We start from the raw sequence: 13,826 nt of genomic DNA, 5'->3' as shown, positions 1-13,826 counted from the left end.
TTTGGCTGGTGAAAGGGAGGAGAGCTGTGCCAGTTGTGAGTGTACAGCAAAGGCAAAGAGAAGAAACTCACTCAGGCAGCAGTGGGAGCTGGACTTGTTCGTGGAATATACAGCAGAAACACAACACGGAGGTGCAGATACAGTACAGGTACTTTGTGTGTGTGTGGGGTGGGGTGGGGGTGTAAAGCAGTCATCTGTTTCACTAAACTAGGAGTTTTTCATGATTTGTTGATAGAAAATTGAGAGCCTTTGACAGCAGCACTGAAGACTTGCAGTATATTTTCGACTGTTCTTAATATCTACTTAATATTTTTACAATGTATTTCAAAAGTTTATTACAAACTACAAAGGACTGTAAGTAGTCAGAGTGCCTATCAGATTTCTTCACTGTATAAAGTTAAATCTTTTATGTGTCTACATTAAGTTAATCATCATATGTTACCTGAATGATATATTAATGTTTATAGTTTTGTGACTATCTGACTATTCATCCAGAAGAGGGTTATCTTTAGCAAATTTTATATTATGGAATTTTTGCTTAACCCTTTAAGCCCTATGCTACTTTCTGCCTAAAAAAACAAAACAAAAAAACAACAAACCTTTATATTAGAGAGTGACAACAACAAACAACCTTATAACAACATGTCTGTATACAGTGATGCTACTGAACCTGTTCTAAAAGACAATAACAATGCTACATCCATTTAAGTGAGAGTGGTACTGATTGTCCTCTTCATTTTAGCCATTTGAGTAGCGAAATGTGCCAAATTGCCTCTCTGCTCCTTGACAGGTAATGTAACTGTAAAATCTCTTGACCTATGGTACTAATGACTCTGAACACAATACACTAATCAGGGATTTAACTTTATCCTCCAAATGTAGTCTGTTGCACAACAGCCATAGAAACAGGCAACTGGGCCATCACACCAAAATCATTTCATAGTCCACCTTTCTTGCTGGGGGCTTTAGGTAGACAAGCAGCACAGACTTCCGTGTTACGCATACCGGTAAATTGAGTAATGATTTGACCTGCAGGGTCATGTGAACTCTCATTGCTGTGAGCTATTTTGAGGTTTGCAGTGTGTATCCTGTGGAGGGCACAAAAGTCTGTGTTCTTCATTAAAGTTGTCAACCTCCTCACTCACAAACCAGCCTGTTCTTAGAAAAATGGGGTCGCGGATAGGGCCATATTATATATATTTTTGTTTTAATGATAGATTATACAAAATGTGCAGTGAACAGTTGTAATCAGTGTGCCATAGGTGTATTGATACAAATAATACAATCAAAGATATTTGAAATTTTGCTGCATGCTGCAGTCACCATTACTTTAACTGCCTACAAAACTCTGGTGTAATAGTTTACTAACCAGGGAAACAACAAATGCAACAGCAGACTGGAACCTGGCTATTTTGCACTTTACTGTTGATTTACCTGCTGGGTTACTCTCAAACTTAAGAGCGGTGTAAGCAAATGTTACTTTAATACCCAGAAAAGATGTAATTGATTTAAAAATGCAGTGTCTGATAATTGTAGTATGGAGTCTTAATGCCATAAAATATTCAATACTCATTTATCTACCATTGTTGAATGGTGGCAAAAGTAGTTTGCTTCTAGGCTGTGGATGAGATGTAATGGCTGGTGATCAAACATAGTGCTTGTTGTTTGCATGGTGTTGTTTTGTATTTGGAAGCACAGCAAATTGGTTTTATTTACGCATCCAATGATGCTATGGTGCCAAATAATTAATCTCTTTCTTCAAGTTAAGTCAAGTCAAGATGTGAATATAAATGACTGCATAAAAAGTGTAGGCCTATTGATTTCTTCCTTTGGAAGCTTGTGGTAAAACGTCAGGGTGAATGATAGCACTTAGTAAACTTTGCCATGCAGTGTGCATCAGTTATTTGAATGACAAGATGGAGCTTTGCCTACATTTTACATTGGTTGTTTTCTTATTGAAGACAGCAGCAGTGACATTATAGCTGGAACATCTTAAAGGTACAGTTTCTGTCATGCAAATCTGTTGGTATTCTGTTTTTGGCCAAATGATAATAACTCATGAGCCAAGTGTAAAAATAGTAAAAGTAACCTTATTGTCTATTACTGCTATTAATCTGAATTATTTAGATATTAACTTATTCTGTGTTATTTTTGGTTGCTTTACTTTTCATTAGCTTGAATGTTGTAAGAAATAATACTTTATTTAATGTAATGGCAGTGCAGTAATTTTTCTTCTTGAATGTATGTTTACAATTTCATCATTAGAACCTGATAAATTGTTGGTCAGTGAATGCTTTTTTGTTTTAATGGCTGTGGTACTTGTGGCCAGAGACTAATATTTAATGCTGAACATTTGGTGAATTAAATATCTGCCAGATAATTTATCTTTTTTGTTTCATGAACTCTCTAGTCTTGCATGTTTTTCATATCATGTGCTTAATGGGCCTTTTCAGTAACTATATTAAGAAATGTGCAAGTAAAATGGAAATGCTTGCCAATATTGTAATAGCTTCTTTCTCACTATATTTTTCTTTTCCTCCAGTATCCAATGGTGCCATGGCTTCAAGGAGCCAGAGTAGTGTGGGATGCAGAGCGCTCCCAATGGGTGTGCTTTCCTCCACCTTCCAGCTCCTTTTCATTTTCTGTGGTCTTTTACTTGATGCCCAGGGTCAAGGTAAGATTAAGATGTTTTCTACTGTATTTTACTTTTGGCCTGGCTGCAAGACAGAGAGCATTTGTATGGCCATACAAATGCTCTCTGGCCACAGTGACACATTTAATTACATTTTACATTAATATTTATAATGGATAGTGTTTTATAAAGTGTTGATCTAAGGTAAAGCTGATACAATTAGTTAAATGACAGAAAATTCTTCACAGACTATTTTGACAACTTATTTATCAAATGAGGTTCCGTGTGCATTTTTTTCTTTTTTTATGGTTGTAAATTTAATATGTTCAGGTTTTGGTAATTGATCCAACAACAAAATGAAGTTTGAAGACCTCTCTATAGGCTCTGGGTGATGGACTACCTTTCACTATTTTCAGATTTTTTACAGTCAAAAAGTCAGATCAGTTAATTGCAAAGGACAGACAGACAGATGGACAGGCTGATAGATAGATAGATGAATAAAGGGTTCATACCAGTAGATGAATACTATAGGATCATAATGTTCTTTATTGCTCCCACACTATAATCATCATGAAAACAATATTTAAATGAAATAAAAAGTATCTACAGCCTGTGTTTGATTTATGAAACAGAAATATAAAGTGAAGCAATGACAGTATTATATAGAATGAGAGTATTTAATATACAGGACTGAGTAAAATGATTGAATGAATGAATTAATTTCATAAATACATTAATTACATTCAGGTGGACAGTGTGCAAAGGTACAGTATAGTGAAAGGTATGTAGTGAGCTATCAGTTTGTAGACCATATTTAATCCTCATATCCTAGGGAGACAAGGCCACTATGCCCTCTGCTGTCAAAGCACTCCACTGGCTTCCATCCCTCCCTGTGACTGGTTTTATTTATAGCATGGCAGGAATTGCTACACTAACAAGTGACAAGCACTCAAAATATGCGCACACACACATGAACACACATGCAGCACACTAGTGCCAGCTTTCAGGGGTGGTAAGGGGCAGCAACAAGGTTAATGCACGAGAATTGGGAGTAGTGTATTCAGCCCTTATAAAATGAGCTCTGATTAATGGCCCTCAGCTGTGGCATATGCCAGGGTGTATGCTGTGGGAGGACAGGACAGTGCCAAACCAGGAGTAGATCAGAGCCATCCTTATATCCAAATATCAAACACCTGACATTCAGAATAACAAGTTTACCATTTTCTAATGTAAAACATTGTCAGCTTATAACACAAGTGGGAGCATTGAGAACTACTCCCACTTGTGTTATAGATTAGCTAGTTTTATTTAACAGATAAAAAAGAGGGGGTCTGAAAACTTCTGACTTTCAAGACTTAAATTGGATGGTTGTTTTGTTTAATTGTCTTTCACTGAGAATGGCATATCATGAGCTTAACACCACATTTGGCAGTAACATTGAAATTGATGTGCAGTGGAGTGAAGAAGTGGGTGGGGTCATTTTGGACAGCCAAGATTTACTGGGAAAAATACTTTTTAAAATATATTATCTATTGACAATAATGTAATGTAAAACTCATTTGCGTAAGCTATACACTCAACCACCTAATTTCTTTGTGGCATGGATGCCACAAGATGTTGGAAACATTTCTTTGAGATTCTTGTTCATGTTGACACGATTACGTCAGTAATTCCCTCAGATTTGTCAACTGCACATTGATGCTGTGAATCTCCTGTTCTACCACATCCCAAAGGTGTTCTATTGGATTGAGATCTGGTGCCTGTGGAGGCCACTGAAGTACATCCTTGTCAAACTCCTTGTCATGTTCATGAGTCCAGACTGAGATGACATGTACTTTGTGACATGGTGCATTAACATGCTTGAAGTAGCCAACTGAAAATGGGTAAATTGTGGCCATTGAGGGATGCACGTGTTCAGCAACAATACTCAGATATACTCAGCCATTCAAACCACGATTGACTGGTCCAGAGTGTGCCAAGAAAACTTTTCCCTCACCAGCCTGGACTGTTGGCACAAAGCAGGTTGGGTCCATGGACTCATGCTTCGGAGGCCAAATTCTGACCCTTCCATCTGTGTTCTTTAGTAGAAATCCAGATTCATCAAGCCAGGGTTTGTTTTTCTAGCCTTCAGCTGTCCAGTTTTGGTGAGCTCAGTGTAGATTTCTGTTCTTGGCTGACATAAGATGAACCCAGTGTGGTCTTCCTCTGTTGTAGCTGATCCGCTTCAAGCTTTGATGTCTTGTGCATCCTGAGATGCTTTTTTGCTCATTACAGTGTTTAGAGTGGTTATTGGAGTCACTGTAGATTTTCTGTCAGCTCATATCAGTTTGGCCACTCTCCTCTGACCTCTCTTAAAAACAAGGTGTTTCCATCCACAGGACTAATTATAGATGTTTTTTGTCTGCACCATTCTGAGTAAATTCAAGAGATTGTTAGAAATACTCAAACTAGCCTCAAAGTCAATGAGATCACATTTTTTCCCCATGCTGATTTTTGATGTGCTGCCATTGCTGCCACATAAGCAAGTGTGTTTACATGTTTGTTGGTCATTACTGTTTCTTTATTTTTCAGTTGATTGATTTGACACACATGATCAGGTACTGCTAATCCTGTAACTGCTTAGTTTACCTCTGGTAGGTAGTAGAACTGTGGCCACATGGCCAGTTGAAATCTGGCTGTGTTTTGATTCGACCTGCAACATCTCTGTGTATGGAAACTGATTTCAGTGATCCTACAAGACACTCCAAGACACTGTGACAAGACAAGACACTGTGTCTTGTGTATCTCGACACACAAGACACAAAAACATGTAACAAGAAGCAGGGTCATTACATATTAAAACCATAATTGTCAGAATACACGTGTGGTATGCAAATGTGATCCAGAGTTTGCTGTGTTAACAGTATTTTACTTAATTTTCTACTGTTCTGATGATATCTGGTCATTAGTTTTCTGCCTCCCATGTTTCTATGCATTCTACTGAGGATATGGTATTTTTGTCAAGGTGAACTATCTGCTGCAAAGACACAGTCAGGAAAGTGAGCTTGTCCTATATGCTTACTGTTTGCCATGCCAGATGTGAATAATGACAAGTCACATTGTTATACCTTTAATCAAACACTGATGATATCAGAAAGTTCTCTCACACATTCATTTTGAATCTGTGTTCTCTTGCTTTTCTGTAGTTTTAGTTGGCTTTGCAGAGTGTCTTTAGGTCTTGCAAAAATCTTGACACTGTCATTTTGTGATTCCTTGTTTACTCTTTCCTGGTAATATCGCCTATGATGTATAGCATTCTGTTCAGGGACAGATACTGAGGGCTAGTCTTAACTTGTTACCTGTTCCTGGTCAAAACTGTGATGTCTGTAAGCTCCTGCAGCAGTCATTCCTGTACTGATCAGCATTCATTCTTTCTTTCATTTCATATTGGGCATTATCATGTTGCCTGCTGTTAAATTAACTTTTTTCTTACCTGTAGCCATCCAAGATGTGTTTCTTAGTGTTATGTGACTATACTATAGCTGTGTTTACATTCTAGTTAAAATGTGTGGAAGAGTGGATTGTAGCAAAGTAGTTAATGCTATTTAGAGCTGTTAACATTGTTGTTTGTAATGGGGTAACTCTGGTGACTTAATGGGAGAGAGGATTTATGTGATTTGATGTTCTTAATTATGACCTTCAGTGCACAGCAGCTATGGATTTTTCATAATTGTAGCGCCATATTATTACTGAGATACCACGTTAAAATTCATTCTGTGCATGGTGTTTTTTTTCTCTGTCAGTTTCCCTCCTTTGTATCATGACTTTTCTTGTTTGATCACTCATTGATTTCAGCAGTTAGTATTTATCATTTTTCTTAGCATTCAATTTGTTTGATTTCTAGATCAAGTCATCATTCTGTGGACTCAGTATTTATTGGCACCACATTATAGGCCCTTGCTTTGCCCTTCATACTTTTGGTTGATATAAATCTTTGATATGAGCTAGGAATATGAGCTCATACTACTGCACTCATCCTTAATTGGTCTGGTCAAGAGCATCATCTAAATACCTAATATAGAAAGTGTGCTGTTGATGCTGTTCTTGTGCCATCACATTAAACTGTCATACAACTCTAATACATCTGTTTATGGTAATTCTGCCAAGTCACGATCTCTGATTAAACAATCAATGTGAAGGATAAGCAAGTCATTTCTCTGATACTCTGGACAACTCTGGGTACATCATTGGAGCCACTTCAGCTGCTTGTAATGTGCCAAAAGCCAACTCTGCCCTATCAGCAGCTGTGGAAGCCTGCCAACCACCTTGCAGATTGGTTTTTTTATTACCAAGAATAAATGGATATTGAATCTGTGAGTAACGGAGTGACCTCGCAATGAAGACACTAATGTATTTAAGTCTAGTGTGGGAAAGTACAGTTTGACAGCCAAGCTGATTCTATTAGGTGTAGTGTTTTACATTTGCACAATGAAAAGTGCCCAAACCTGTGACATTGTGAGACTCATTACACTGGCAGTGGTCATACTTTTTCAACCCCTTCTATATTTATTTGTCATGCTGTATTTTTCTGTTTAACTAACAGCACATATAACAGTAAACTGTTATAGAAATCTGTAATCTACAAACTTTATCTTTATTAAGCATAAGAGCTGCTACAAACCACCTCTGTGCATTATGATGTGATATGACAACAATCATCAGTACAATGCTTGTTTACAATCTCAGTACCCATTTTGCATTAAACGTGTTAAAGATATTATGTTGCTTTCTGTAACTATAACGGATGAAGAATATGGTGATGTCTTGCCATAACACATTCCTGACAGCTCACTGTCTGCTTCAAGTAAAGCAAAGATGTGCTGATACTCTGCTAACATACTAGAGGGCTCAGACAGAGGCAGGATACCACTATGACTATCATGCCATTTGTCGCTGCAGGCATTTAGTTGATCCTGACACCTTGAGCCAATGTTCAAAACTTTGAGAGAGCATAGTATACATTCAAAGTTAAAGTATGGTGGCACAGAGGAAACTGAACTGTAGCCTTGCTGAAAGAACATCTCTAATAACTGAGTAGGAGCCCTAGCTTTTTTAGGGCACCCCACAGGCATCACATTCTGGGGTGGATCATAAATGAGTGTAGAAAATACAAAAATCTAAGCGTTAATGAACTACAGAACCTCACATAACTTGTTCTCTATCTCAGAGTTTCTACAACAAAATGTAAACCTATTCTTGACGATATGTAACATGTTACATTTGAATATGTAGTATAATACCAGTGTAGCCAGAAGTTGCTTCCACTCATATCCATAAATACCTTATTAACTGAACACTCATCACTATAAAACTGCTTTTGAAATTTTGCAAAGTTTCAGTTGAAATACTTTCAAGTTCCAAGTAGCATAAACTGTTAAGCTGCAATTTTCTAGTCCTTAAGTTTTCTGAAGGACCCTCATGCCTTTTATTAGTCTTGTTGCCACTATTGTACAACACAGTATGGACATTCTTTGGCTTGAAGAAATAATATTCAATATAATATTTTGATATCCCGACCTTTTTGTTCTTAAAACAGTCTGCATGGTTTTGTTTTATATTGCCTTTTTGGGAATATTCTTAGCCAGTGAGGACACGTCCATTATTTCCTATCACACTAGATGGCAGTATTGCTTTGTTCAAAAGCAGAAATTAATCCTACTTTTCTAGTGGGAACTGAGTGTCAAAAGGACATAGGCTTAATTATTTGATAAGTACTTTGAAGTGACATAGTCCACAATATTCTTTCATTGATGAAATCTGTTCCTTGCTTTGCATTCACATTAGTTGTGTTTTTATTTGTTTCTGTCATAGAAGGGCTTTGTAGATTTAGATTTGAATTATGTAAAGAAATTTTTAATAAAACATTTCAATTAAGTAGAGACAGCATAATAGTTTAGAGTGGGGTGATTTTTGCATTCTTCAGACCTGTGGGGCTGCAGTTTCTCCTTTTTTAATGAAAATGTGGAGTCAAAGTCATCTAAGATTCATTATCCCAAACATGGTTGTTGTAGTCAATTGAAAGAAGCCCACAACACAGCAGGGTGCATCTCCATTACAGCACAAATGACTTCAAAGCCATCTTATGAAAACCACCGTTTAGGGAGTTCATTTAAGATGCCTGGTTGCACAAGCTTATTTTGATGACCTTAATGTCACTGAGCCAAAAGACATCACGCTGGAAGGGTTTTTGTGGTAGTGTTTATTTTAGAAGACTATGCTGTTGCTGCTGTGCTTCTCATCTGCTTCACTCTGATTTACCAATGAATAGGGTCATGAAATATTACAGAGGGCCATAAAAGCCATGGCACATCTACTGCCCAGTATAGAACAAGGGGAGTGAAATCCCAGTGGAGTACTGTATGTCACAGTCACCGCTTCTGACTCCCTACACACACCAAGGCCCATTAAGTCTAACTATCTGGCTTTATGCCTCCCACTAGCAGTACCTCTTTTTGAACTACAATTGCTTTGATGGTAATGTTTATTCCATTTTACAGAAGGAAAATGATATCAACGTGACACACTATAAGTTTATGTTATGATGTTTTTTTTTTTATATAAGTTTATGTTATGATGTCTCCCTGGAGAACTTGAGAGTAACAAAGAAATTGTATTTGAAATCATGTTTGTCATTTAGCTAACACTCTTACCTAGAGCAGCCAGAGTTCAACAAAAAGCTTCACTTACAAAATTATCAGCTTCACAAGCAAACTGTTCTCAGGAGTTCAAGGCAGGGTAAAACCTCAAATAAATAAATACACTTTCATAGATCCTTTTGTTGAAATGATAAATTAGTTGACAAAACACCACAAAGTCCATCTAGTTGCTGGTCTGACGCTTTTGATTGTATGGCACAATCTCAAGATTTAGTTTCCCGATTTGTTATGGAATTTGGATTTGGTCATGGATTTTCCTGAGCCTTTTAATGGGGTACTCCACTGATGTACACATGAAGTTCAGTTCACTTGTCATGACATCATCAGGTTATTTTCTGCAAATCTTTGACAGAAATCCTGTGTTACAAAGTTTGAAAGATGTGGCATTTACCAGATGGAGAAAGTGTGACAAAATATGCTATAATGTGAGATGTAGGATCCGGTGTTTTGGGAGCTTGATTTATTGGAAGTTAAGGTCATGACAAGTCAGCATTCAAATTTTTGTATAGTATAATTTCTCTCTTTCATGCCTAGTCAAGTTTCCTCTTGATCATTTTGGCTTAAGGTTGTTTTGAAACTGAAAGATGACTCAGAGAAAGGTTCATTTAATAGCTGCTCTTCACTTGATCTTCCTCAGCTAATAAGTTTGTCAATTCTATTGACCAAATGCTGGAGTATTTTTTATTTATTCATTTATGTTTACATGTGTAGATGTAGATCAATAAAATGCCAAAAGTGTGGTTTCTGAATCCACCATCATGGCATCCAAATAAAGGTCAGGCACCTGCCCCTATAGGGTTAACTAGATGAATACTTTGCAGCTAAGATTTCATTTAATTAACAGAAACACTTAGACATCTATAGTGGAACATGTTACTGCAAGCTGACCTGCCTTGAGGGAAGAGCTAAAGCTGCAAAGGAAAAGGTTCCGCTAACCTTGTCATCCTACACAGTGACTTCTGCATTGTGTACGCTTGTTTTATGCCCTTTCTCCCTTGAGAGGAGCCCAGATCACATTCTCTCATTGTGATCCTGAGGCTATAATAGCTGTGTACTCAGGATTAAGGCATATCACTGCATGCCCTTGGAGAAACAATCATTAAGGAGATATGTTTGATTTTTGAAATGAGACCCAGTGCCTGTGCATGCACCAGGTGATGCTGACTGTGCATATGATTTTTTTTTCATGCTCACCAGTGTTATTATAAATTTAGCTGTGCTGCTTGAGTGGGAAGACTCCAGATGTCCTCGGGAGTGTTAGAGTGTGTGTCCTCTGAGTGTGATGTTGTTGTGGTAAGGGGTGTGGCTGCATGACTGGGCTCCTGCTTTGGCGGTAGCGCTGACACTGTTCTTCAAAATGACATTTGAGGGAGGGACCTTTCACCAAATGCATCACAGTCTCATCAAGTGTTGCAGTCTGTCCAGATTAATGGGGCTGAGAGCTGATTATGCAGAGCTGTACATCATGTCTGTCTAACTGCCTGCTGCTCTCCCTGCCTGTCAGTGATCTACCCTCCTGTATCTTTTACTTCCAAGGAAAAAAGCAGAAACTGGCACTGTCACCCTCAGCGAGAGGACCTCCTGTGGTTTACCCCCAGATCTATGCAATATGATGTAGTTGAGCAGTGAGTCATTTATTTCTGAATAAGATACAGGTTTGGTGAAACATCCCCACTATCTTGATCCTGAGTAGTAAACTCCATTGTAGAGCCATCCGTCTTTCTCTTGGCCTTTGTTCATACACACAAACACATACCTCATATTAATGAACTACAATGAGACACAGTGCAGAAGGAGCATGTTTTAGAAGACATTTTTGGAATGTCCTAGAAAAAACACTATTTCACAAAATGTGTAAGAAGTCATAATGTATGTGGCAGCCCTGTAGTTTTAATTTATGATGATGTCAGACTGGAAAGTTTAAAGTGTAATTAAATGGATTGGAACTGCTAATATACAGGTATTTTATAACTCCAAAGGCCTTAACTGCTGAGTTGGGCTACCTGCATGTGTAAATTACCTCTGTTGCCGCACCCTGTGAGCCCAGCCCCGTGTGGGGGATGGATTAATCTTCCCAGCACATTATTGAATGTGTTCCCTTGCTTGGGAGCAGCCGATAAATTGTGCTTGTCACAATGGCCCTGCACCTGCTCTCCATAGCCTTGGAATTTCTAACAAAGCATCACATTTCTGAACACAGCACTTGGGGCTATAAAAAAATAGTCACAACATGGATAGAAAATGCTTGAGGAGGATGGGAGGGGTGGTATGGGGAGGAGGAGGGGTAGAGATAGAAACACAGGAAAGAGAGGTAGATCATTGAAGTTGTTGCTTTACATTTATGCCATTCCTCATGTAAACACATGCCCTTCAAAAAAGGTTTTTAAAAGTTTATTGTTTTGAGAGAACCACTGATCAAAAAATATGATAAGAGTAAAAACTGTAAAGAAAGGTCTTACAATGACCTACTGAGCTCAGAAAAATCTCCTCAAATGTAGCAAGAACATGCAAATATAATGATTCCCCATCAAAGCTTAGCAAACTATTTTTACAATTCAATATTGAAATTGCTCTGTTAACTTAAATATTACAAATTAAATATTGTTTTGTCTATAAAGCTGTTGTGCTTCTGAACCATGGGAAAAATTGTCCTAATAACCATTATTTGACTGTCACAAAATCCACGCTTGACCAAAATTGATTCATTCAGTGTCTGTCGCAGAGCTTGGGATAATAACTTTATTACAAATAATGTATTTAATCCAGAGTGTTTGACAATAAATGGGAGAGCTGTGTTGTAGTATCTTGCACAAGACACTTCAACATGGCTTTTGGCTGTTGATGGGGGTAAATATTCATTTTTATAAACACTCCTACATATACTGGGCATTGCAACTGCACTGGCATTATTTATGTGGAAGTGAAATCTTGAGCTATTAACAGCTATAAACAGTCCACTGAACAGAATTAGCCAGCCAGCTCAATCTGATACGCTTAAATAAACATCCACTATGAATATTTCACATTTGGAAACAAGCGCAAAAGAATCAATGGGCTCCCTTTACACCTTAGCACTGCTTAATGATTGAAACAGCTCCCACAACCTTATTTTTTAAGCCTGTCTCCCCATACCTTTTCCATGCAATTATTGTCATCCAAATCAATACTCTGTACACTCCATTGAACTCACTAAATACTATTGAGTTCATGAAAATCTTGGCAATCCACCCCCCAAGTTGTCCTCTTAATAGTTGCTGCTTGATTCAGAAATATTCTTCATATACAAAGCATACCATGGAGTTTAACTGAATGGATGTTTGAGCCTAAAATGCTGCTGTATGTCCATCTATGACTTGTACTGAAGCATGTGGTGTAAAAATACTTTTTCACTTTCATCAGTAGGGGGAGCTTGCACACTTGCCATCACCTGTGTTTTTCACAAACTCGTTTTAGTCTTTCGTCATGTTTCTTTAGTCATGTCCAACCATATAGCCCTTTTTACAGCCTTTGTTTTACGTTCCACCTTAAAAGGTCATATGCTGTGTATTTTCATTGCTTTTGTTTTTGTCACATTAGTTGTAAATGGTTTGCAGGGCTCACACAGCAGTGATGAGTTTGCTTCTTTATGGAGTCAGTGAAAATATTGTTTTTCCTGAACAAGACCATTGACACCAGCTACATGAATTTCACTACATCTCCTACTCCATCTTCACCCTCGTCATTCCTGTCTCTTTGTTTTCATTCACTCACTTCTCACTCTCTTTGCGTCTTCCACCAACCACCACCCACCCCCACTCTCCACCCTGGCTGCGCTCATGCAGTTTCATCCCCAGAGGTGAGGAGCAGACTCCTATAATTACCCAAGTGTCTGTGAAATGAATCATTGGGCGGCTGATTGAGCTGCATGATGGGAAACATCCATCCTGAGTAGTACGACTGAGTGTTCTCAGCCCTCTACCCCATCTCGCTGCTGATGCCCAGGGCTGGCACGTGTGCATACTCAATGCCACTGCTGAGAGAGACAGGGTGTGGTCTGAAACCGCTGTGTGCTGTAGCACAAACCATGACAGCTCGCAGGGAAATGTAGTAATCACCAGCAGTGTTCCATAAACAACACTAACAACACCTGGATTACTGCTCTTACATGACTGGTTTGTGAAATTGTAAGACTGTGCAGAATTGTAAGTTTGTAAGATTTGAAAGGAGCCAAGTAAGTACATGAGCCAGATAATAACAATTTTTTTTTTTTTGCCTCATTAACAAGTATTACAAAGAGTCAAGTTCAAATTAATTGTAAGTATGAATGATTTTGAAATTTCTCCTTGTTAACCACAATCAGGTTGCATTATCTAAATAAAAGATTGAATAATATTCAAATGAAAATATTCAAGAAACTAACCAAGCATTTGGCAACTTTCAATGCTTTATAATTTTTGACATTTGATTTTATGGACAAGCTCTGTGCTAATATTTTGTGCTACTTTGTCACTGTTGTGAAC

At 38.0% G+C, this 13,826-nt stretch overlaps 1 long non-coding RNA gene across 1 annotated transcript; it reads left to right on the top strand.

Moving 5' to 3' along the window:
* LOC127139045 (uncharacterized) lies at window positions 1–4,691 on the top strand. Its single transcript, XR_007808875.1, has 3 exons — window positions 1–148; window positions 2,543–2,674; window positions 4,366–4,691. It is a non-coding gene; the product is annotated as an uncharacterized LOC127139045 (long non-coding RNA).
* Window positions 4,692–13,826: the final 9,135 nt, after the last annotated feature.

The sequence above is a fragment of the Lates calcarifer genome, linkage group LG21 (genome assembly GCF_001640805.2).
Source record: "Lates calcarifer isolate ASB-BC8 linkage group LG21, TLL_Latcal_v3, whole genome shotgun sequence".
Classification (NCBI taxonomy): Eukaryota; Metazoa; Chordata; class Actinopteri; family Centropomidae; genus Lates; species Lates calcarifer.
Note: the sequence above shows the minus strand (reverse complement) of the source record. Positions and strands in the feature narration are given on the sequence as shown.